The sequence below is a fragment of the Acinonyx jubatus genome, chromosome A3, assembly GCF_027475565.1.
Source record: "Acinonyx jubatus isolate Ajub_Pintada_27869175 chromosome A3, VMU_Ajub_asm_v1.0, whole genome shotgun sequence".
Lineage (NCBI taxonomy): Eukaryota > Metazoa > Chordata > Mammalia > Carnivora > Felidae > Acinonyx > Acinonyx jubatus.
In genome coordinates, this window is record NC_069388.1 from 86,157,826 (window position 1) to 86,179,245 (window position 21,420).

The 21,420-nt window shown below is 49.5% G+C and overlaps 1 long non-coding RNA gene across 1 annotated transcript; it reads right to left on the minus strand.

Annotated features, from left to right (window-relative positions):
- Nucleotides 1–2,388: 2,388 nt before the first annotated feature.
- LOC128311225 (uncharacterized) lies at nt 2,389–21,414 on the minus strand. Its single transcript, XR_008289398.1, has 3 exons — nt 21,277–21,414; nt 16,811–16,872; nt 2,389–12,155 (listed from the first exon to the last, which is right to left on the minus strand). It is a non-coding gene; the product is annotated as an uncharacterized LOC128311225 (long non-coding RNA).
- Nucleotides 21,415–21,420: the final 6 nt, after the last annotated feature.

The window sequence follows — 21,420 nt, forward strand, 5'->3', positions numbered from 1 at the left end:
GACTTGAGGGCAGTCTTGTGGGACTGAGCCCTTTAACTTGCAAAATCTCACACCAACTCCATGTGGTTAGTATCAGAATTGAATAAAATTATAGGACACCGAGTCTGTGTACAGGTTGTTGGAAAATTGGTTGATGTGAGGCGAAAAGCCCACGTTTGGTGTCATAAGGGTTGTGAGTAGAGAAACAGTTTTCCTTTATTACCACAATGACAAAGTATGAATGAACGTAAATGATGTTTCAAATTACCTTCAATCATGTGAGAGAGTTAGGGATATTACTAACAAGTACTATGAGTCTGTTGCCTTTATTCACCATGGAGGGAAATGTTTAGTTTCAGTTAGAGGTTATTAGTGCAAATAAGATGGAATTTTTTTTCCTTCCAATTTTCCAGGGTTCTGGAGTTGATCTCCCTGAATTCTATGTCCACTGTTGACTTCTAAGGTGTCCCAAACCCCTGCTTAAGAATTCCTGAGAAGGGGGGCCTGGGTGGCTCAGTCAGTTAAGCGTTCGGCTCAGGTGATGATCTCACGGTTCATGAGTTCAAGCCCCACAGTTGGACTCTCTGCTGACAGCTGGGAGCCTGGAGCCTGCTTCCAATTCTGTGTCTCCCTCTCTCTCTGCCCCTCCCCTGCTCTCTCTCTCTCTCTCAAAGATAAATAAACATTTTTTTTAATTTAAAAAAAAGAATTACTGAGGAATATGTATAAGGGACAGTGGGAGCTTAAAAGGCTGTGTGCCTGTTTATAAGCCTCTTTGTTGCAGCATGGGGAAACAATGAAAACGAAAGTTTATTAATAGGAAATTGGATAAAGTACCTTTTGATACATCATACAGTAAAGCCATAAAAACAAATGAGGATGGAATAAGTCACGGGGATGAAAGGTACAGCAGAGGGAATACAGTCAATGGTATTATAATAGCGTTGTATGGTGACAGATGGTGGCTACACTTACGGTGAGCAGAGCATAGTGTATAGACTTGCTGAAATCACGATGTTGTATACCTGAAACCGATGGAACATTGAGTGTCACCCATACTTTAATAAAAAAGAAAAGAGTAGAAACGAACAACAAAAATGAGGATATTCTTTATGTACCCATGTAAGAGGATCCCCCTTTTGAATAAAGTAAAAGACTGGGGAAAAACAATCTAGGTATTCTTTATTTAGGTATTTCTTTACATAAAACATTTCTGAAAGGATACATTACAAAATGATAACATTTAAAAAAATGGTAACATTATGGGGTGCCTGGGTGGCTTAGTCGGTTAAGTGTCCGACTGTGGCTCAGGTCATGATCTCGTGGTTCATGAGTTCAAGCCCTGCGTCAGGCTCTGTGCTGACGGCTCAGAGCCTGAAGCCTGCTTTGGATTCTGTGTCTCCCTCTCTCTCTGCCCCTCCCCCGCTATCTCTCTCTCTCTCTCTCTCTCTCCCTCTCTCTCTCAAAAATGAATAAATATTAAAAAAAATTTTTTTAATGGTAACATTGCTTTCTTCCTAGGAAGAGAGGGTGGGGTTCAAGAGTAAGAGAGAGCCTTTCCACAGTATGTCTTTTTGTCTTAATACATGAAACTATGTAAGTATATGTAAACACATTACCTATTCATAAATTAAGTTTAAAATTAAAATTTTCATAGTATGCTGGATCTTCTGGGAGGGCTCAGGTTTCCTGTTTTTACCCCATCCCTTTGTGAGAAAAGCCACCATGTAGTGGCTTACAGGGAAGATGCCTAACCTTGGATCATGTGGCCTGGTCACCTCGGAGTTTGAATTTGAGACACAGATGCATCAGTGAGTAGAGGCACAATAAAATATCAATTGTTCTTATTTTTCCTAAATATTATCTTCCCTGGGAGGGAGAAGAATATAAAAGTATTCCCCCAGTCCTCCCAGAATTATACATCAGGGGAATTTGAGGGCCACAAAGTAAAGCGCGTTGTGGTGACTGACGCGTGGTTGTTGCTGCAGAGCTGGGTACCTTCACTTCCCCGCACTCTTAGGGCCCAATTGGCCCCAGGAACCAAGGCTTGAGCACTGGCATTTCCTCCCACAGCAGGAGAAGCCATAATTTCCTGAGAGCAGTGAGAAGCAAGCCCAAGGAACTGGCTCCTGTCTGCCCCACCTGACTCAACAGGGCTGGACAGGGCTCAGGGAGGCTCTTTTTTTAAATTTTTTTTTCAACGTTTATTTATTTTTGGGACAGAGAGAGACAGAGCATGAACGGGGGAGGAGCAGAGAGAGAGGGAGACACAGAATCGGAAACAGGCTCCAGGCTCTGAGCCATCAGCCCAGAGCCTGACGCGGGGCTCAAACTCCCGGACCGCGACATTGTGACCTGGCTGAAGTCGGACGCTTAACCGACTGCGCCACCCAGGCGCCCCTCAGGGAGGCTCTTCAGGAACGATGCTTAGTAGGCAGGAGGTCACAGGGGAGAGCAAACCCAGCCTCCCTTGAAGGAGGGTTGGGAGGAAGCAGGAGGGCTTCCCACCTTCAGTTCAAGGGACTCAAGAGTGAAAGGGTCTGTAGATTCAGAAGTTGGTTGATTTACATATTGACAATAAGTATATACACTTATTCCAATGTTACACACAATCCTTTAACTTTTACTAGTTCACACACTCATGTGTTACCATTTAATGCTGGCGTGTGTGGGGACCAATTTCCATACATGTCATGAGGATGTTCTAGGGGACATTAGCTTTCAACATCATATGGATCTCTTCCTCAAAACACTTAACTGCTAGCATTTATAGTGTTCTTACTCTGTGCCAGGCACTGTTCTAAATGATTTGTATGTATAAACCCATTTAATGTTCACCTCTAGCACATCTATTATGTCCTTTCCACAGAGAAGAAACCTGAGTCATAGACACCTTGTGTATGGTCACACAGCTAGTACTTAGGAGAGGCGGGGTTTGAATCTGGGCAGTCTGGCTCCAGAGCCACTGTTTTTTCTGGTCTCTTAAAAGTCACTTGCTTTGTTGTGAGAGTGATTCTGCCTGTCTTGTCACCATCTGCCATTTGGCTAGTGGGCTGGATCCTGCTTTATCTCCCTGCAGCCTGCTGGACCTCTGGGTCTTCCTCTTTTCCCTCTACCTTTATCCTTATGGGAGCTGATGAACACACCTCCAGGTTCCGGTCACTTCCCATCCCTTCCTGCATCTTCACTCTGACACTCTCACAGCCTTACACCTTCCCTGAGCCCCAGGCCAGGGATGGGAACTTAGCTGGTTCTGTGGTCCCACTGGCCCACACAGCTGGGGCGGGCACATCCCCAGGGGCTGGGAAGAGCAGGACGATTCGGAAGGAAAAGGCTGGGGAGGGCAGCAGTGTGCAGCTTCAGTTCTGCGTCTTGACTGCTGCCCTCTAGTGGCAGCCAGAGGAGCTGCAGAGGACCAAAGACGGCTAGTTCAAAGTCTATTGAAGGAGTTTTGAGAGACCGTGGGAAGCCTTATCACCAGTGTTAAGTGTGGGCCAGGAGGGCACGCCAGGAGAACACACACACACACACACACACACACACACACACACACACACACACTACACACAGATGGAGACAAAGTCCACATCGGCATCTGGGCCTCTGCTGCCCCTGCCTGGCCTGGCCTGGTTGTGTGAGAGACACAGTGAAGTCAGAGACAGATGGTGGCAGGCCTGGAGACCCAAGCCCCTCTTCCTTTCTGATCTTCTTCTCCCCCTGTGGAGCTCCTTCCTGCCCCTTTCCCTGTCAGCACCCCAGCCCCAAAGGAAGCACAGTTATGCCCCCCACTGTACCCTCACACATACAATGTCACTGAATGATATCCCCTCTCCAAGATGCCCATGTCCTAGGGGAAATTTTTCCTAGGATGGTCTGTGTAATCAGCAGCTTTATTGTTTGACATCTCACCCCTCTGGTCTTTGTTCTGCTGCAGCTTAGCCAGAGCAAAATTTGGTTAAGAAACAAACCACAAACAATGAAAAACAATGACCCCTGCTATGTTCACATAATCTATACGTCCCAGGATTCTAGGCCTCCTGACCCTGTTTCTCTGCTCTGCCTCCCCCACCCCAAACAGCTGCCCTGGTGTTCCTGGCACCCCTCTCACATGCCTGGGGCCCCAACTCAAGTGGCTGAATTAAAGGGCCTTCTAATGACAAGTCCTCAAAGGGCTCTATTAATTGCCTTTCATTAAGCTACTAGGCCTGAGAGGACCACGTGGGAGGTGAGGGTGAGGGGGTGAGGCTGGGGAATAACAGGAAAGAATAAGGTGGGGGAAGGGAAGCAGTCTGGGACTTCATACAGATCACATGAGACCCTTGCTGACCTCTCTCTCTTGTCTCTCCCTGGCTCTGTGTGTGTGTGTGTGTGTGTGTGTGTGTGTGTGTGTGTGTGTGTGTCTCCCTCTCACACACACACACACACACACACACACACACACACACACACAGCAGAGCCCCTGAGCAGGGTTGTGGGGAAGCAGCCAGCTAACGGAAGCCCAACCAGGGCTGGGAGCTCCTCTCCAAGGAAGGAGGCAGCCCCATCGGCCAGGACAGCAGAGAGCTATTAGTTTGTGTCTGTCTTTAGCATAACACAGATTATTGGAATCATGGCTGGAATGTCTCCCCATCTTTATTCAAGCAGCTCTGAGTGGCCTACCAGACCAGGAATTGCTGATTAGAAGAAAAGAAACTGCTCTCTCTGACAAGCTAGCTCCCCTCCTTGGGGGGGGGGGGGGGAAGGGGGGAAGGAAAAGGATGAAATGAATATATCACAAGACTAAGGTTTTTCAGGACCAGGAGATGGCTAGTTCTACCATCCACTTCACAAAGCAGGCCTAACATTAGCCTATATTTGAACACCTTAGCAAATCACTATCCCCAGTCTATAAGGAAATTTTTCCTTCTACTGGGCAGATTGGTCCAGTTTTCTCCCTTGGGACCACCCAGAAAAAGTCTATATCTAATATAATATTGTTATTAATGGCTAATGTTTGTTGAACATATCTTTGTGCTAGGCACTGAGCTATGTCCTTTACACAAACTCTCTTGTTTAACCCCCACAAAAATTCTATAAAGTAGGTATTATTTTTATACCCATTTTACAGGTAAGGAATCTGAGGCACAGAGAAGTTAGCAAATTGATCAAGTTCACTCTGCTGGTAAGCCCCAGCCCACTCTACTGGGCGACCAACCATGCTGATATACTCAGCACAGGGGATTTCAGCGCTAACCAGGAAAGTCACAGGCAAACTGGGATGCGACCAGTCCCTAGTCTTCCGGGCATGAGCTACCCACATGCTTAACCACTGAGATACTGTCGAGCAGAGCGCCGTGCAGCAGGAACCAGTGCCAAGGGAGGACTCCAACTACAAGGAGGGTAGCCAAGGCCATCACAATGCGAGCCACCAGGACCAGAAATCCAAACACTGCCCACTGCATCTTGGTGTTGGACTCACCAAAGAAAACATCACAGTCAAGCACTGGATGGAACAACACTTTACTCACATAGAAAAGAGAAGATCAGTTTCAGCAGTGAGCATCTGTCCCTCATGGCCAGCGGGTGCCCCCAACAACGGACGCAGCCGGCAGGGCATTTGACTTCCGTGCAGCCATCTCCTACCACAGCAGAAGGCCCCAACTCCTCCCTGGACTTTGAAATATGGAAGGCTGGGGGTGTGCCCAAGGGCTATTGACACACCGCTTGGGCAGAACAAAGAGGCACACATCCAGTCTGAAACAGGGAAAGACATTCTCACAAGAGGTGATAAGCCCAGCATAGCTCTGTGAGCTTTTTGTCTCTTGGTGAGGAAGTGGTCTGGGCCTGAGGCTTGTTCTTAGGCACACACGGACGCCTTTCCCCAGGATACTTGGCCTCAGAATACCCATTCTTCAGATGCTTCACATGCACACACTCCCGCACGGCCTCTCCTTCCAGCCAGTCTCATATGTGACACTCTTCCTCCACTTTGACAAACTTTTCATCACCTCCCTCGTGGCCCTGCGGTGGTCTGAGTCAGGTGCTTACAATAAAGGGGAATGGCCACATGTAGGCTGAGCAGGCTACTGCCAGACCTCCTCCTTGCCTTGTCCTCTCCTGCCAGAACCCCTATTTTGTTTAGGGCAGCAACGGTGCCCTGCTTTTCAAAACAAAACAAAACTCTCTGTTATCAGCCATGGGGGGCGGGGGCAGGCAGGAGAAGCAGGAAGAGGAGGTGGAGGTGTGATGCAATTCAAATCCAACAACCTGTAAACGTAAAGCCCCTCTGGGGAGCCCTCCTTGCCTCGGCATGCCCCCTCTCTGCTCACACAGACAAGAGAGAGAGAAAGAGAGAGAGAGAGGAGAGGTTTCTTCTCTTTCCGTGCTTTCTTGCCTCAGATGCAGACTCCAGCCTTGCTCGTTTCTATATGTGCTCATTTCTATACCCCAGCACCTGGCATGGGGCCTAGCATGAAGAGGGGCTTCTGGTGGGCAAATCTATCCCACCTACAGCCATATTTCTGCTGGGTGATACTGCACCCCTGGAGAGGTAGAGCCTTGACCCAAGCTAGCCAAACTGATCCTCTTTTTTTTTTAATTTTTTTCTTCTTCTTCAACGTTTTTATTTATTTTTGAGACAGAGAGAGACAGAGCATGAACAGGGGAGGGGCAGAGAGAGAGGGAGACACAGAATCCGAAACAGGCTGCAGGCTCTGAGCGGTCAGCACAGAGCCTGATGCGGGGCTCGAACCCACGGACCGTGAGATCATGACCTGAGCCAAAGTCGGACGCTCAACCGACCAAGCCACCCAGGCGCCCCTGATCCTCTTTACCTAAGCTAGCCAAACTCATCATTATCTCCCAGAACTGGAAAGGTGCCTGAGAGAAAGCAGGACCAGCCTGTGTGTGGTGTGTGGCACTTGGCCATTAAGGGGTCAACTTGCAGGCCTATCATGTGGATGACAACAAAGGAAGCCAGGCCGCCATGAGAAGGCCCAGGCTGATGTGTTCTTAGAGTACAGTCAGTGGAGCATGGCCTGGGCCTTCCAGATCCTAGTTCCAGGCCCTTCCCTTCCCAGCTACCTTCTTATCCTTGGTTCTGTGAGGCACCACTGAGTTTCTGTTTCTTGCAACTCCAGAATTCTAAGTGTCCCAGGGGAAGAGGTTCCCAGGGCTCAATAGTGCTGACCCCAAGTTTGGGCCCTTTCCATCCCACGGCCAGCTGGACTGACCCTTCCCCCTCCTTGTCCAACACTGAGTCAAATGGTTCTTGGTCCTGGTCACACAATGTAATGACCTCAGACTGATGGAATCAGACTCTCTGGCTGGGACCTGGGTGGCAGCAAGTCTCCTGTTTGCACAGGGTTTCCTCAGGGCAGCTGGATGGGAACTTCTATCCTAGGGGAAAGGAGAGCACAGGAGATGGTGGGGTCACAAGAGTCCTGAGCACTCATACCCACCTCCTCCTCTCAGCTGCCCTACCCAGCCTGCCTTTCTTCATCCTCCTCTCATCCCTACTCAGCCAAGGACAGCTCTCTGGAGCTTTCCTAGCCCTACTCCCAACCCCCACATGAGACATTTTGAGCCATGGCTCTAGAACCCTAAAGAATCCCACTCATCCTGACCCCTGCCCTGCAAAGACTCTCCTACTCACCCTTCTTACTTCACAGTGCTCTTCCTGCCCCTTCTCTCTGCCTGTCCAGTCAGTTCCTACCAGTCTTTCAAGACCCAGGCAGCATCCCTCCTCCACAAAAGCCTTGCTGAGAGTTCTAGGCCACTCTAACCCCTTTCTTCTCTGACCTCCTGTTTAAACTGAGTCCACAGTCCTCATCAGTCTCATCTGCTGCCTCCCTGTGACTTCTGAGCTTCTGAGTGAACTTTCTAGGAGGTGACGCCTTGCCTGCCCAGCCAGTCTGTGAGACCCACGTCTGTCCACCTGCAGCCTGGTTCAAGCCCTGGCAGGCACGTAGAGGTGCTCAGAAGCGATGCACTGGTTGCCACTAGGAGCCCCTTTCCCTCACTTCTGCGTGTCAGATTTTCAGGGAGGGGTGCCCACCCTTGGGAGAGTCCTAAAGGGGCCGGGTTAGAAGGGAGCAGGCTCACCCTCACACGGAACCACAACTGTAGCTGACAAAACCGGTTAAATTGGGGAAGAGGGCCAGACTACCTCTTAATTTCCTCCCAAATCTGAAATCTGAGCCCAACATACCGGATGAACTGCTGTCCCAGCCAGCCTGCCTGCCTTTCCTCATCCCCAGCCTCCATACTCCTTCAGCATGGGCAGCAACAGTGATGAGAGCCTGAAGCCATAGCCAGAGGCCAGTAAGAGGCCAGAATCAGCATGCCACTGGTCTGGCTAGCTGTGGCAGCAGGAGTGGGGGTGGGGTGGGTGGCAACATGTAGGCAAAGCTAAGTGCAAATCTCTGCCAGCCAACAGCAGCAGAATCACATCTCCAAGAACCAAGTCTCCTTGCCACCCTGTCTACAGCCTTGACAAGAGTGGAGCAGGCAGCTTCTCCCCAGAGCCTTAGGGCCAGGCTAAGGAACAGGGTGGTACAGACCTCAGAGGCTGACAGGTGACAAACCTCAAGACAACTCGCCCACTCATGCCCAGAAAGGCATGTACACATAGAGGCCCCCACACAGCCTGCATGTTCAGGGGCCACAGAGGGGCCCACAGGCAGACATATAGGCACATGGGACTCACTCACAGACACGTGAACAATCAGAAAGGTACCAGACTGACCTAGATATCAAAAGCACACATGCACAAGTAGACCCACAGACACAGCTCCCAGTGAGACACATGGACACAGGATCCATGCCTGACATCATCCTGGGAAACCCAAGTCAATCTTCCACGGTGGCAGGAAGGCTTTGGCTGGTTTGGCAAGGCAATAACAGTGTTTCCCACCCAACCACCTCCCTTTCCTTTCACCTGCCCTTTCCTGGAGGTCTCCTGAGCAGGGCACAGCTCAGCTTCCCCTCCTGAGCTAATGAGGCTCTCTGTTCCAGGGCTGTGGGGTTTAGACAATAGAAGGCAAGGTCTGAAGCTGGCTCTTGGCCTCTTTGCTGGGAGCTGGATCCTGCCTTGTTTGTGAAGAGGGATTGGGCAAGACAGCAAGGGCTGGAGAGGCCACCAGCTTCCCTCTTTTCCACCCTGGTTGCTACACAATGCCAGACCTCCGAAGGGGAGCCTGGGCTGGATCCCCAGTGTTCCCCTCCAGCCTCTCAGCCATCACATCACACCGACCTGCCAGCAGGTCCTACACATCACGCCAGTTGCCTCTGGCTACTAGGATGAGACCAGTTTCAGGCTCTGGTTTTAGGGCTGGGAGGGTCCTGTTTTCTCTTCCTGGGCAATGGCTTCCTGTGGCTGGCACTATATGGGCACAATTGGATTGGCAGAGCTGAGGGGACTGTGCCTGGGGACAGTCGGGACCCGCACAAGTAGAGAGGTCTCTGTGTGCTCGACCCTGGGACTGGATTTGGGGGAGGGTCAGAATTACCCCTTAGAGCTGAGCTGGGCAAATAGATTTTTACCCAGAGGGCTGTCCCACTGTCTGGACCATCAGATGTCTCCACAGCTGTGGAATCCCCCTTTTCCTCCTGTCCACGCCATGCACACCGGCAGCGTGGTAGAATTCTAACTCCCCTTGCTCTGTCCCCGATGCCCGCCATCTGTCTACAGCCATCCTCCTCCTGATATTCAACAGGCTGCCATCATTTAGGTGAAGGTCACGTCTTCAGAGGGGTCCTCCCTGATCACACTCTCAAATAACTCCCCTACCCCATTTCCTGTTTTACCTTTCCCCGTGGCACTTACTACTGTGCTTCCACATAGATGTTTGTTTCTTTTTTGTCTCTCCCACTAGAATGGAAGCCCCATGAGGGCAGAGACTTTGGCCCGTTTAGTCTCAGAATGCCCAAGTGCACACAAAGTCGGCATGAAGTGGACACACAAAGTACGTTAAATGAACGAAACGTGCTGAACGAACATGAGCAGGCAGGCACACAGACACACAAGTCCTCAATTGTGAATGTGCGCATGAGCACTCACAACCATGCACATGGGCGCAGGCACAGGCAGAGGCATGCGTGCTCACGTGCCCGGCTCCCCAGAGCCCAGGGGGAAGTGTTATCACCCATGTTCCCCCATCCAGGCAGCCTCCAGCAGGACTCCACTCAGCCCTCCCGGTGCTAACTCATCCTGACACGCCGGTTGCACGTGGGGCTTCCCGTGGAAGCTGCGGCAAGCCCACCGCCATCGTGGTGGCCGCTAATTGGCTCTGTGTTGGGCCTTGGGTCACCGCTCGGTCAGCCATGGCTGATACCTTCTTCCCACTTGTCTCAGGAAAGGCACTGCTGTCCCCTCTGCTTAGGCCTCAGCCGGCCACTGAACCGCACATGCCCGGCCATGTGGGACCGGCTGGGCCAGCGAGGCCCTCTGACGGTGGCCCCCCGCTCCTCTCACTCCCGAAAGGGAGCAGAGATATCTCAGCAAACAGGATTGGCCGTGGGGTGGGCATGTGCCTAAGGGCTGTGGTGTGATAACAGGGGTATGGGGAAGATTCCAAGCCCAAAGACCTCTGTCACAGCACCTGAAATGCCACCATCGGACATTGGGCCCGCTAGGTCAATCCTTGCTCTCCCACAGGGTTTCTGTTAAAGTACACATCCCCTGATATGGCAAGGGGGGGGGGGGTCCTGAAAGGTGGGAAGAAAAAACACCGCTAACTCGAACATTAAAATCGATCCTTGCTTGTATCCATCTGTCAGGGCCGTAAGCTTGATACGCTTATGCTCTCAACACCCCATTGCCAGGGATTTTCAGTGAACCGTTTTTAGAGTAGAAGCAGCTGCCCTAGCTTAATGCCACCACACCCCATTTCTGAGATATTAGGGTTTGGGTGAAGATAAAGTGGATTTTCCTCAGCCGTGTCTGGGATCCTGGGTGAGTGCTGGGTTATCTGACTTTCTTCCCAGACAGTGGGGTTGTGCCTGGGCCTTGAGAAAGCTCAAGACCTGGTTTCCTGTACAGAGGTGCTCTCCTTGCTCCCACTTTTCATTCTTCCAGATCCTAACTTATATCCTTTCACAGTTTTGCCAGGCCCCAAGCTTCCTTCCAGTTTGGGACTGTAATATCTGTCACTCTCCATGCCATCCTCCAATGCTGCCTCCTCCAGGGAGGCCCCTCTACTGGTGCTCTGGCCTGGTTTTGCAACCAACCTGTGGCCACACCCTTGCCTGATCTGCACCATGTGGGGGACTGCAGAGCTCAGGGAGGATTGGGGCAGCACCATCCCTCCCCTGTCTTTCTTCCCCCAGTGCCCCAGCTGGGGGTTTATGACTGCACAAACCCCATCTGGTCAACAACTCCAGTGACCTCCTTTGATATATTCCACCACCCAGAGAGAGGCAGTGTGCTAGAGAAGGTCCACAACAGGCTCTGGGCCTCCCAGGCCAGCCCTGACCCCTGCTCTGGGTCTGGAGAGCTGACAGCCACCTTGCCCCTCTCCTTAGGAGGAAAAGGCTGGGGCAGGCCAAGGTCTTACTGACCCGGAATCTGGGCTGCCCCAGGGAAGGAGGAGTGGAGGACAACCAGCCCCTCCTCCTACCCTGCAAGGCAAGAGGATGATCCAAGGCTTCTGGTGGTTCCAGCCCAGAGAGAATCAAAGCCCAAGCCTGAGGCCTTAGGGTGAAGAGCGGAAAAGTCCAGCATTTAAAAGACAATGGATTATTAAAGAAAAAGAGAGAGAGAGAGAGAGAGAGGGAGAGAGAGAGAGAAATTCAACACGAATGGACATTACACTTCTAACTGGATTATCTTTAAAGTCTGCCCATGGGATTACTGAGTTGGTACAGGCCCTCCAGGAGCATGAAGTGGGTGATCCTATAGATCTATGTTCTTTTCCAGAGTTTTCCAGTCTGGAATTATGAGAAAATCTGTATGTGTTGGGTGAAAGCATTTGCAGCGAGGGTAAAGACAAGGCTCCTTCTGTGCAAATAACCTTGTTTATTGAGCCATTAAACAGGATGAAACAGGTTTCTCTCCCTTGGGGCTTTTCTGAGCCTTAATGTACTGACAGGCAGCAGAACTCTCCACGGTTAGGGTATGGCAGGCGGACGGATGGTAGAGGACTGTGTTCCCAAGAATCACAGGAAGTCTTTGTTCTGGAATTACCAGTTAACATCTCCTGAGGAAACAGCATTTGGGAAACATTCGGGAATTGCTCTGTGGGTAATACTTCATTCTGTTATTTGCTGTCACATGTAAATCCTGCTCTCCTAAAGTACTGGAAGACAATTCTATAGAGCTGAAATCTGAACATTTCTCCTAAAAAATACTTGAGTCATATAATGTGTCATGGATCGTTGGGGCAGCCCCTTCAGACTTGCTCTAGGATGGCCCTCTCCAGAAAGGATTGTTTTTAAAGGGTGACCAACTCATCCCATTTTTACAACTGCAAGTCCCATATCCCAGGACCTCCCTCAGTCCTGCACAAACCAGACCACTGGTTTCATTGCTTCTTTGCAGGTATTTCAACATATTTCAATAGCAGGGGTCAGCTCCAAGGAGCTCAGGAGCTCTCTGAGCCCTGCATGGCACCCTGCAAGAGGCCTGTTTCAACTGATTAGGCTACTGCTCAGCCTTCTTCTTCCTTCTGTTTAGTCTTCTGCCCCACAGGTCACACTGGCCAGGTCACACTGGCCAGGGAAGGGAAGTTACCCGCCCTCACAAGACACTCTGCATCCTGGCTCTGGAATCCTAAAGAATCCCACTCATCCTGGCCCCTGCCCTGCACAGACTCTCCTACTCACCCCTCTTACTTCATTCACGGTGCTCTTCCTGCCCCTTCTGCCTGTCCAGTCAGTTCCTACCAGTCTTTCAAGACCCAGATGGCATCCCTCCTCCACAAAAGCCTTGCTGAGAGTTCTAGGCCACTCTAACCCCTTTCTTCTGTTTGTACTGAGTCCACAGTCCTCAACAGACTCATCTGCTGCCTCCCTGTGACTTCTGAGCTTCTGAGTGAACTTTCTAGGAGGTGACGCCTTGCCTGCCCAGCCAGTCTGTGAGACCCACGTCTGTCCACCTGCAGCCTGGTTCAAGCCCTGGCAGGCACGTAGAGGTGCTCAGAAGCGATGCACTGGTTGCCACTAGGAGCCCCTTTCCCTCACTTCTGCGTGTCAGATTTTCAGGGAGGGGTGCCCACCCTTGGGAGAGTCCTAAAGGGGCCGGGTTAGAAGGGAGCAGGCTCACCCCCACACAGAGATGCAACTCTGGCCGATAGAAAGGGTAAGTTGAGGAGGAGGTTGAAAACCCTCAGGATTCTGGGAGGAGGGAGCTTGGGCTGGAAGGGAAGTCTTTTGGGCACCTGTAGGGAGTGGCAGAGCCAGTCAGGACACCTGGCTGCCCTGGAGCAAATCTCCCAGCCTGTGCTTTCCTCACTTCTCTCCCTCTACCTGACTCAGGGGACCACCCCTTGTCTCATGGGCTCTCCCTGGAGGTCCTGTGCCAGTCCAAAGCTTGAGCTGCTTACTGTGTGTCCAAACACAGACACTTAGTGCCTGATAAGAGGATCCTAGCCAGGCTCAGCTCCGGGAGACAAAGCCCCAGAGGTCTGGGTCCTGAATTCCCACCTCCTTCCAGGAGCCCTGCTGGCAGAGGCCTGTCTGATCCTAGGACTGCCCTTGCACTTGTCCCATCCCCAGGCAGCAGCTGGTGCTAGTGGTGACTTGCTCTGAGGGGGTCCCTGCCCAGCCTCTACTGGCTCCGGACAGCCTCCTCTGTCCAAAAGAAGTCAGAGTAGAAAGAGAGGCCCTTGTCTAGACAGGTGCTAGTCTGGCAGAGGTTTATTTACCTCTTCTCCCTTCTGAGGTCCCAACACCTGCAGGCTTGGGACACTGGGCTCTGCTCAGCCCCTTCCCAGAAAACAGTCCCACCCAGCCTGGGGACAAATACTCAGCCACTAGTGCTCAAGGCTGGGTGCCAAAACATGGAGTTTCTCCTTATTTTCCAGATTCTTCTGTGAGGCTCAAGGATTTGCAGATAAGGAGCCACAACTTTATAACCTTTATGTCCATTATATAGGATTTTGTATGTGGGAAATATTTCACTAGAAAGAAATGCACTCCATCCAAATGGTGGAATGCTACTCAGCAATGGGAAGGAGCTATTGAGACATACGACAACTTGAATGAGCCTCCAGGGAACTGTGCTTTGTGAAAAAAGCTTCCGTTTATATCACATTCTTGAAATTACAAGGTTATGGAAAATGAAGAACAAACTAGTGGTTGCCAGGATCAGGAAAGGGGATGGAGGAAGGGAGGGAGTGTGGATAAAAAAGGGGCACTTTGCGGGATCCTTGCGGAGACGGGACTGTGGCAGCCGACATATGGACCTACAATTGTGATGAAACTACACAGAACTAACACACATACACACACATGTGCACACACGAAAGCAGGTACAGGGAAACTGGGAAAATCTGGGAGACTGATAGATCTGTGTCAATATCTGGGTGTGATATTGTGCTACAGGCCCTGGGATCTCTCTGTAGTATTGCTTACAATTGCTACAGTTGTCTCAATAAAAACTACAATTCTTTATTTTTGGAAAAAGAAGTAATTTTATTAAAGGGGGTGTCTGGTTTCCCTACATTTGCATATAGGCAAGGCAGGGGCCTGGAAGAGATGAGGCTTCCCCTCTACCCGCCTCTCCCTTGCAATGGAGGGACCTCTTCCCTCCTGGGAGCATCTGACCTCAGGGCTTGTCTGCCTAACCCACCCCACCCTCAGTGGTTTGCCCTTCCCTCCTGGGACACAGACTGTCGGCAGTTCAGAAAGTTCTGGGTCCAGAGCTCCAGCTAGGTGCCAAAGAACAAATCCTGAGAAAGGAATGGGACAGGCTGGGGAGTGGAAGTTGGTGAGACTCATCCCCCCCGCCCACCCCTTTACGTGTCTCAGACTCCCTACAGGGTCAGCCTCCTGGCCCTCACTCCGGGTACACTTATTTCTGGATTTCCTGCTGTACCACAGCGTCAGGGCAGGTAACAACAGTTGGTACAAAGTCAGATGACAGAATTTGGAATTCTATGATTTATTGAGCATCAGTGGCCTAAGGCATCCTGACCAAAAGTATGTACCAAGTGCCCCTAATCTGCTGAGAATTGGGGCCATCTGGTAGAGTGGAAAGGCTTTAGAGTCAGAAAGAACTGGGTTCAAACCCCAGCTTGGCCCTCTGTGAGGCCCTTGACCTATGGGCATTTTGGTCTCTATGAGATGGGCTTGCAGTTTATCTTATGGGTGTTGTGTAGTTAGGTGACATGATGCTCCTCTCCCCCCCCACCCCCCACCCCATTAATCCTGGAGGCGGCATCCTGGAGGGAGAGTCCAGGAGCCCAGGAGGAAGGAAACTAACCCCTCTGAACCAGACAAGAGGACATGTTCCAAAAATGGCAGTCTAGACTGAACAACTAGAGGCTTCCTGGGGCCTGGAAAAATCTCAGGAGAGGGAGACTGGTTAGAGGCCCTCACAGGAGAACTGGGCATCTTGGCAGCTGGTATGGCCGCGCCTCTTCACGCTGCTGCATGTTATTTAACCCTGGCCCTCAGATGCAAACCTGGGGAACTATTGGAGGAGGGGGGCGCAAGTGTTTGGTCTACACTGAAACCTGAAATGACTGAGTTCACCTGTACATGATTAGATTAATAGTGGAGGACTGAGACAGGAATTAATCTTAGTTGTAGGAAATGAGTTGCAGTTTAGCACCCCTGAGTTTGTGGTCTATCAAAAAGTGAACCCACTACACAGGTACATACTTTCATACATGTACTTCTTTTTTTGTTTATCTATTTATTTTTGAGAGAGACAGAGCATGAGTGGGGGAGGGGCAGAGAGAGAGGGAGCCACCGAATCTGAAGCAGGGCACAGGCTCTGAGCTGTCAGCGCAGGCCTTGACACAGGGCTCAAAACCACTAACTGTGAGATCATAACCTGAGGTGAAGTTGGACGCTTAATGGACTGAGCCACCCAGGTGCCCCATCATATATGTACTTTTATGTACATATATGTACTGATACACACAGAGCACAGATGTCTCATACACACATAAAACATATATACCCAGTGTGAGCTGGTAAGTGTTTAGCAGTCAGCTTTCTGGAAAACAACAACCTGATTTATAGCAGTTATTGATTTCTGTGTTGTAAATATTCCCACCATGGCAATTTCGAGCTATAATGTGATTATCACCTAATGCAAGTTAGAAAGATGTGCACAATTAGTTCTTTGTGAGCTAGTGTAAGACAGTTCCAGCATAGCACTGCAAAGTTACATTTATACATCTATGTGTCTGCTCAGAGGTGCCTACGTATCCAGGATTGCTTAGGTTCCTTTAAGAATTGAAATTCTAGGGGTGCCTAGGTGGCTCAGTCAGTTAAGCGGCTCAGGTCATGATCTCATGGTTAGTGAGTTCGAGCCCCACATCAGGCTTTGTGCTGCCAGCTCCGAGCCTGGAGCCTGCTTCAGATTCTGTCTTCCTCTCTCTCTGCCCCCCTCCCACTCGCGCGCACGTACTCTCTCTCTCTCTCTCAAAAAATAAACATTAAAAAAAAGAATTGAAATTCTAATTGTAATTTGATATGTACACTAAGTACAGAAAAATGCATAAAGATATTGTCTCAAATACACGTGCTTGTAAACACAGAAGTCACTTAGAAGCCTATACAGGTCCAAATATATAAATAAATATATATACACCTACATATAGGTAGGTACACGTAGGCCAAAACATGCATATAAACCACACACACAGACACCCACACACTCAGGAAGAAGAAATAAACCAACCTGATTTTCTGGGATGGCTGCACTGGCCTAAGACCCCACATCTTCAGGTCGAGGGCAGGAGACTAGAAGATCAGATAGGTTATTTATAGTCAACCATCTACACCTGCTTCTGCACTCTGTCTCTCATACCCCTCCTCACATCTTCTGACTGTCCTGCAGGTCTGGAAGAGCCTGTCTCTTGCCTTACCAGCCCTGGAGTCCCACCTCCATCCTTAGTAAGGGAGCTCCTTACCTGTCTTCTTTCATTGTGGGAAAGTGAACTCCAGCTTCTGTCTCTGCCCTCATCCCAGATCAACAGAGGGAGAGGTCAGCAGGACCTCTTGGATCTCTCCTCCTGACTTCTGCTCTACCTTATCCCTTATCAATTCCTTGTTCATCTCATTCTTGCCTGGGCCATTGCCCCAGCTTTCTAAATGTCTCCCTGCTCCAGGTTCTTCCCTTCCATTTGTCCTGGTATAAGGAACCTGCCAGATTAATAATCCTAAGCAGTGCTGAGGTCACACTTGTGCTGGCAGCTTCCCAATTCAGGACAAATTAGGGCTGGATCCCTTTGAGGCCCCTTGACCACTTCTCCAACTCTTGCTCCCCCAGGCCAGTTTCCCTTCTGTTTTCTCCAAACATCTTTCTCTCCTCAATCAGTTCTGCAAATTGTCTGTGCTATAGAAACAGCTTGGGGGCGCCTAGGTGGCTCAGTTGGTTAGGTGTCTGACTTCAGCTCACGTCATGATCTCAAGGTTTATGGGTTTGAGCCCCACACCGGGCTTTTTGCTGACAGCGCAGAGCCTGCTTTGGATTCTGTCTTCCTTTCTCTCTCTCAAAAACATTGAAAACAAAACAAAACAAAATTGTTCGTTTCCTTCTTTCGTTCACAGTGGGGCATTTACTACCTCTCATGACTGCAGTACAGTGCTTTATAGTTTATAAGCACGCTCAAAACTACCCTGCCCTGCACTGAGGTTAGCCCTGTACTCCTCTCACCTGCCCTGTACTGAGGTTAGCCCTGGAAATACAGTGGTTAGTGATGTGGAAATGTGGGGGTTAGGAGCCAATGGCCAAGAAAGAATTCTTGACACATCTTTAGTGCAAAAAGGTGGTTTTATTAAAGCACGGGGACAAGACCCGTGGACACAAAGAGCTGTCCTGGGATTATGAGGAGTGACTGATTATATATGATTTTCTACCCTATGGAGGGGAGGGTGATGACAGGGTCCCAGGACTTTGAATCTATAGGTTTCTGGAAGTTTGGCTATTGATAAGATTGCTTTTTTTTCTTGTAAATCATTAAGACAGTTGCAAACTGATACAGACTCAAGTCCTGCCTGACTGTGATCTCTGTCAGTTAACCACTAGTTTACTGTGATCTTTATCAGTTAACCACTTGTTTCTCCCTCCAGCAAAGCATTAAGACAATTGGGTGTTCCTGGAGGAATGTTATACTCTGCCTGTTTCAAGTATTTGTCAAGTATTTGCTGCAGGTTATAAGGAAATTTATCTACATTTCTTTTACCTTTGTTATCCACATCAGTGACTAAAAACAGTTGTTGTGCCTTGAAGTCAACATAACCTGTTGAGGACCTTGGGCCCCAAAGTCCTCTGCCCCAAGATCATAAGTGGATTTGGGAGAGAAGATATTTTCCTACTGTCCCCTTTGCCTGCCCCAATCCCCACTCCCAATGGAAATATGGCCTCCCTGGACTCACAGGGACAAAAAAGGGAAGACAGAGAACAAGACTGTGGCTTGCAGAAGAGGACTTTACCAACCACATGAGCATCACAGGAGGGGCTGTTGGGATGTTGCAAGCCCAGTATAATGGGCCACTAAACTTTTACAAAGCTAAATAGAGGTTAACACTTGTCTCTATTGCAACATCTTTATTTCCTTCCCATAACTACCACATCCATAGTAAGGAACATTTATTTGTGTAAGCCTAAACTAATACTTTGGTTTCAGAGCCTCAGTTTCCTCAGTTGTAGTATGTGGTTAGAAGTCTCTGGTATTTTCATGGGGTTGGTAAAATGATCAAACGAGATAAAGGTACATGTAAGAGTTTTATGGAACTATAACGTACAATGCAGTCAAAAGTTCAGAAATAACAGAAGTAAAACCAATGAGTCATTGAAGTAGTAAAAGTTTACTGTGCACACTCCAAAATAAAGAGTTTGCAAACTAGGAGCACTCAAACCAAAACATGGAATGAGGTTCACTGTTGTCACATATTGTTATAAAACAGCTTGTTTAGTGACAAAACAGTGACTGTTTATTCTTTACTGTGATTGGTTATTTATGGTGTCTAAATGTGGTATCTGTCTTGATAGATGGGGCCTCCAAAATGTGGGGCAAAGATCAGGTGGAAGCTGCTGGCTCAGGAGGTGAAAGAATTCACCTTCAGCAAACAAAGGAAACAGGTTATTGAATACACCACAAGGGAGAAGCAGGCAAAACAGCAAAGGAGAAGCTGTGGACAACAAGGCAGTGGGTGGGGGCTGTTTTTAAAGGGGGAAGATGAGGTACGGCCACGTATGGAATTCTCCCTTTTTTGGTAACTATGCCTGGTTGTAAGTAGCCCATTGGTCAGTTAGGGCCTATGGATATTTTGAGGTGGGTGGCCCAATGCGCCTGTCTGTACTCAGCCAGGAAGCCCTTGTGGGCCTTTTCTACATTCCATTGCTCAAGCCTGTTTGCCTACAAGTGGCCTCTGCTGTTATAACATTAAAATTTTCTTAAATGATAGGGAATTGGTCAGTGGTTACTTCTTATGAACCTTGGGAAACAGTTTGCTTATGATTTCTAGAGGAAAAAGCAAGAAATGACCCAGGTCAAGTTAGTCTTGCAAAATAAGCTAAATTAAGCCTTGTTTGTTTGACTAGACTGGTTTTGTCCTCTCAGGGAGTTTTCAAAGCTGGTCTCTGTTTGTTAGCTTATTTTGCAATCCTGTATTTTACAATTACAGCACATCTCATTTTGGACTAGCCACATTTCAAGTGTTCAGAAGTCCCATATGGCTAGCGTGCTGGACAGCACATGGTAATTAACTATGTAAATAAAAATTAGTTAAAATCTGTGTACTTAAAGGGTTCCAAAATTCTTCTGATATTTATTTAAATTCTGTGTTATTCTGGGGAGGTGGATGTTTAGCATTTCCATTTTGTAGATGAGAAGCGGCAGCAATTGTGTGTAATTCACCCAAGGTCATCAGCTAATTTGTGGTGAACTTAATCCTTGCATTGGAATCTTGGAATCTGGGCACTTTCTCTTCTGCTTCCTTTTCTAAACAAGCAGTACAAAGGGAAACTTTGTCATACATACAGGTCCCAAAGCTGACTGCACTAGTGTGCAAAAAGGCACAGTCCTTTCAAATCCACCTGTAATCTCCTCTCCTCTAAAAATCCTGCCCAGTTTAATCCCACCAGAATCTATGAGTTCCATTATTCTAAAAACGTGTGTTAGATTAAGCACTTCCCAGCTCAGATGTTCTAGGAACGTAAATGATACAAAAATCCTCTCTCTGATATTCTCTATGACGCAGTGATTTACATTTTAACTACACTTGAAGGGTCCAATGTGGTGTTTCAGCGTCCCAAATAGGTAAGACATGAGATAAAGACTCCTCTCTTCCAGTCTAAAAAAGCACATATATGCCAAAGGTTCACACCAAAACATAACCAGACCCAACTGGCTATCAGGGAAAGAAGCTACTAATGCAGGGTTTCTCTAGAAGGAGATGCAAGTTACGTCCAGGGGAGGGGGGGCGGGCAGAGCAGGGACCAGGCTAGGACTCCTCCCTAAGGCTGAAGAGATGCCAAAGGCAGCTGACTTCCCTCCTGACCTGACAAGCTGTCCCATCGTGGGCCCCGAGCAGCCTGGAGGAGTCGGCTGAGTGCTGCAGGAGCCCCAGCCCGGCTCCTAACCATGGCTAGTATTCCCCGCCCCCCTCCCCTTCTCGCTCTTTCCCTTTTCCAATTCCGTGTAAAGGAGAGTGGGGTAGTAGTTGGAGGGCAACAAAAGTTTTGTAGTCTATGTCCCCGCAAATACCCTCCCTGCACAAAGACTTGAACTGAGCGGGTACTAAGAGCTGACCGCCCCCTTATCCGGGTTGCAAGGACAGCCTCGAGGGCTCTTCTTTCCCAGCCCAATTCTAGTTACTTCCGGTTACGCTCATTCGGCACGAGCGCAGCAAAAAGTCTGCGTGGTGCTTGTACGCGCAAGCGTGACTTTTGCCATCTCCAGGCAGGTGCCGGGTTGGCCATCCTAATTTTTAACGCAGTGCCCCTAACTTGTGCGCTCAGCGCCCCGGGGGCCCACATCCACTCAGGAAACTGGTCGCACCTCAGTCTCAGAGACCATCACCGACAGCCAACGTGGCTCACAGGCTGTGCGCACGCGCGAGGCGGGGCTGCCAGCAACTTCCGGGCGCTGGGGGGTGGGCAGGGCACTGACGTATCCAGCAGGTGGGAACCGGACACACCTTTCTGGCTCCTTCATTTGGGATCTGGTATCATCTCCGGAGGCAGGGTCCAGTTGGTGGGGAGGAATCCGGCCGGGGTCCGGAGTTGCCGCAGAGGCCCTCACTGGTTCCGCCCCAGGCTAGAGGCGGCTCGCTGCGCCACGC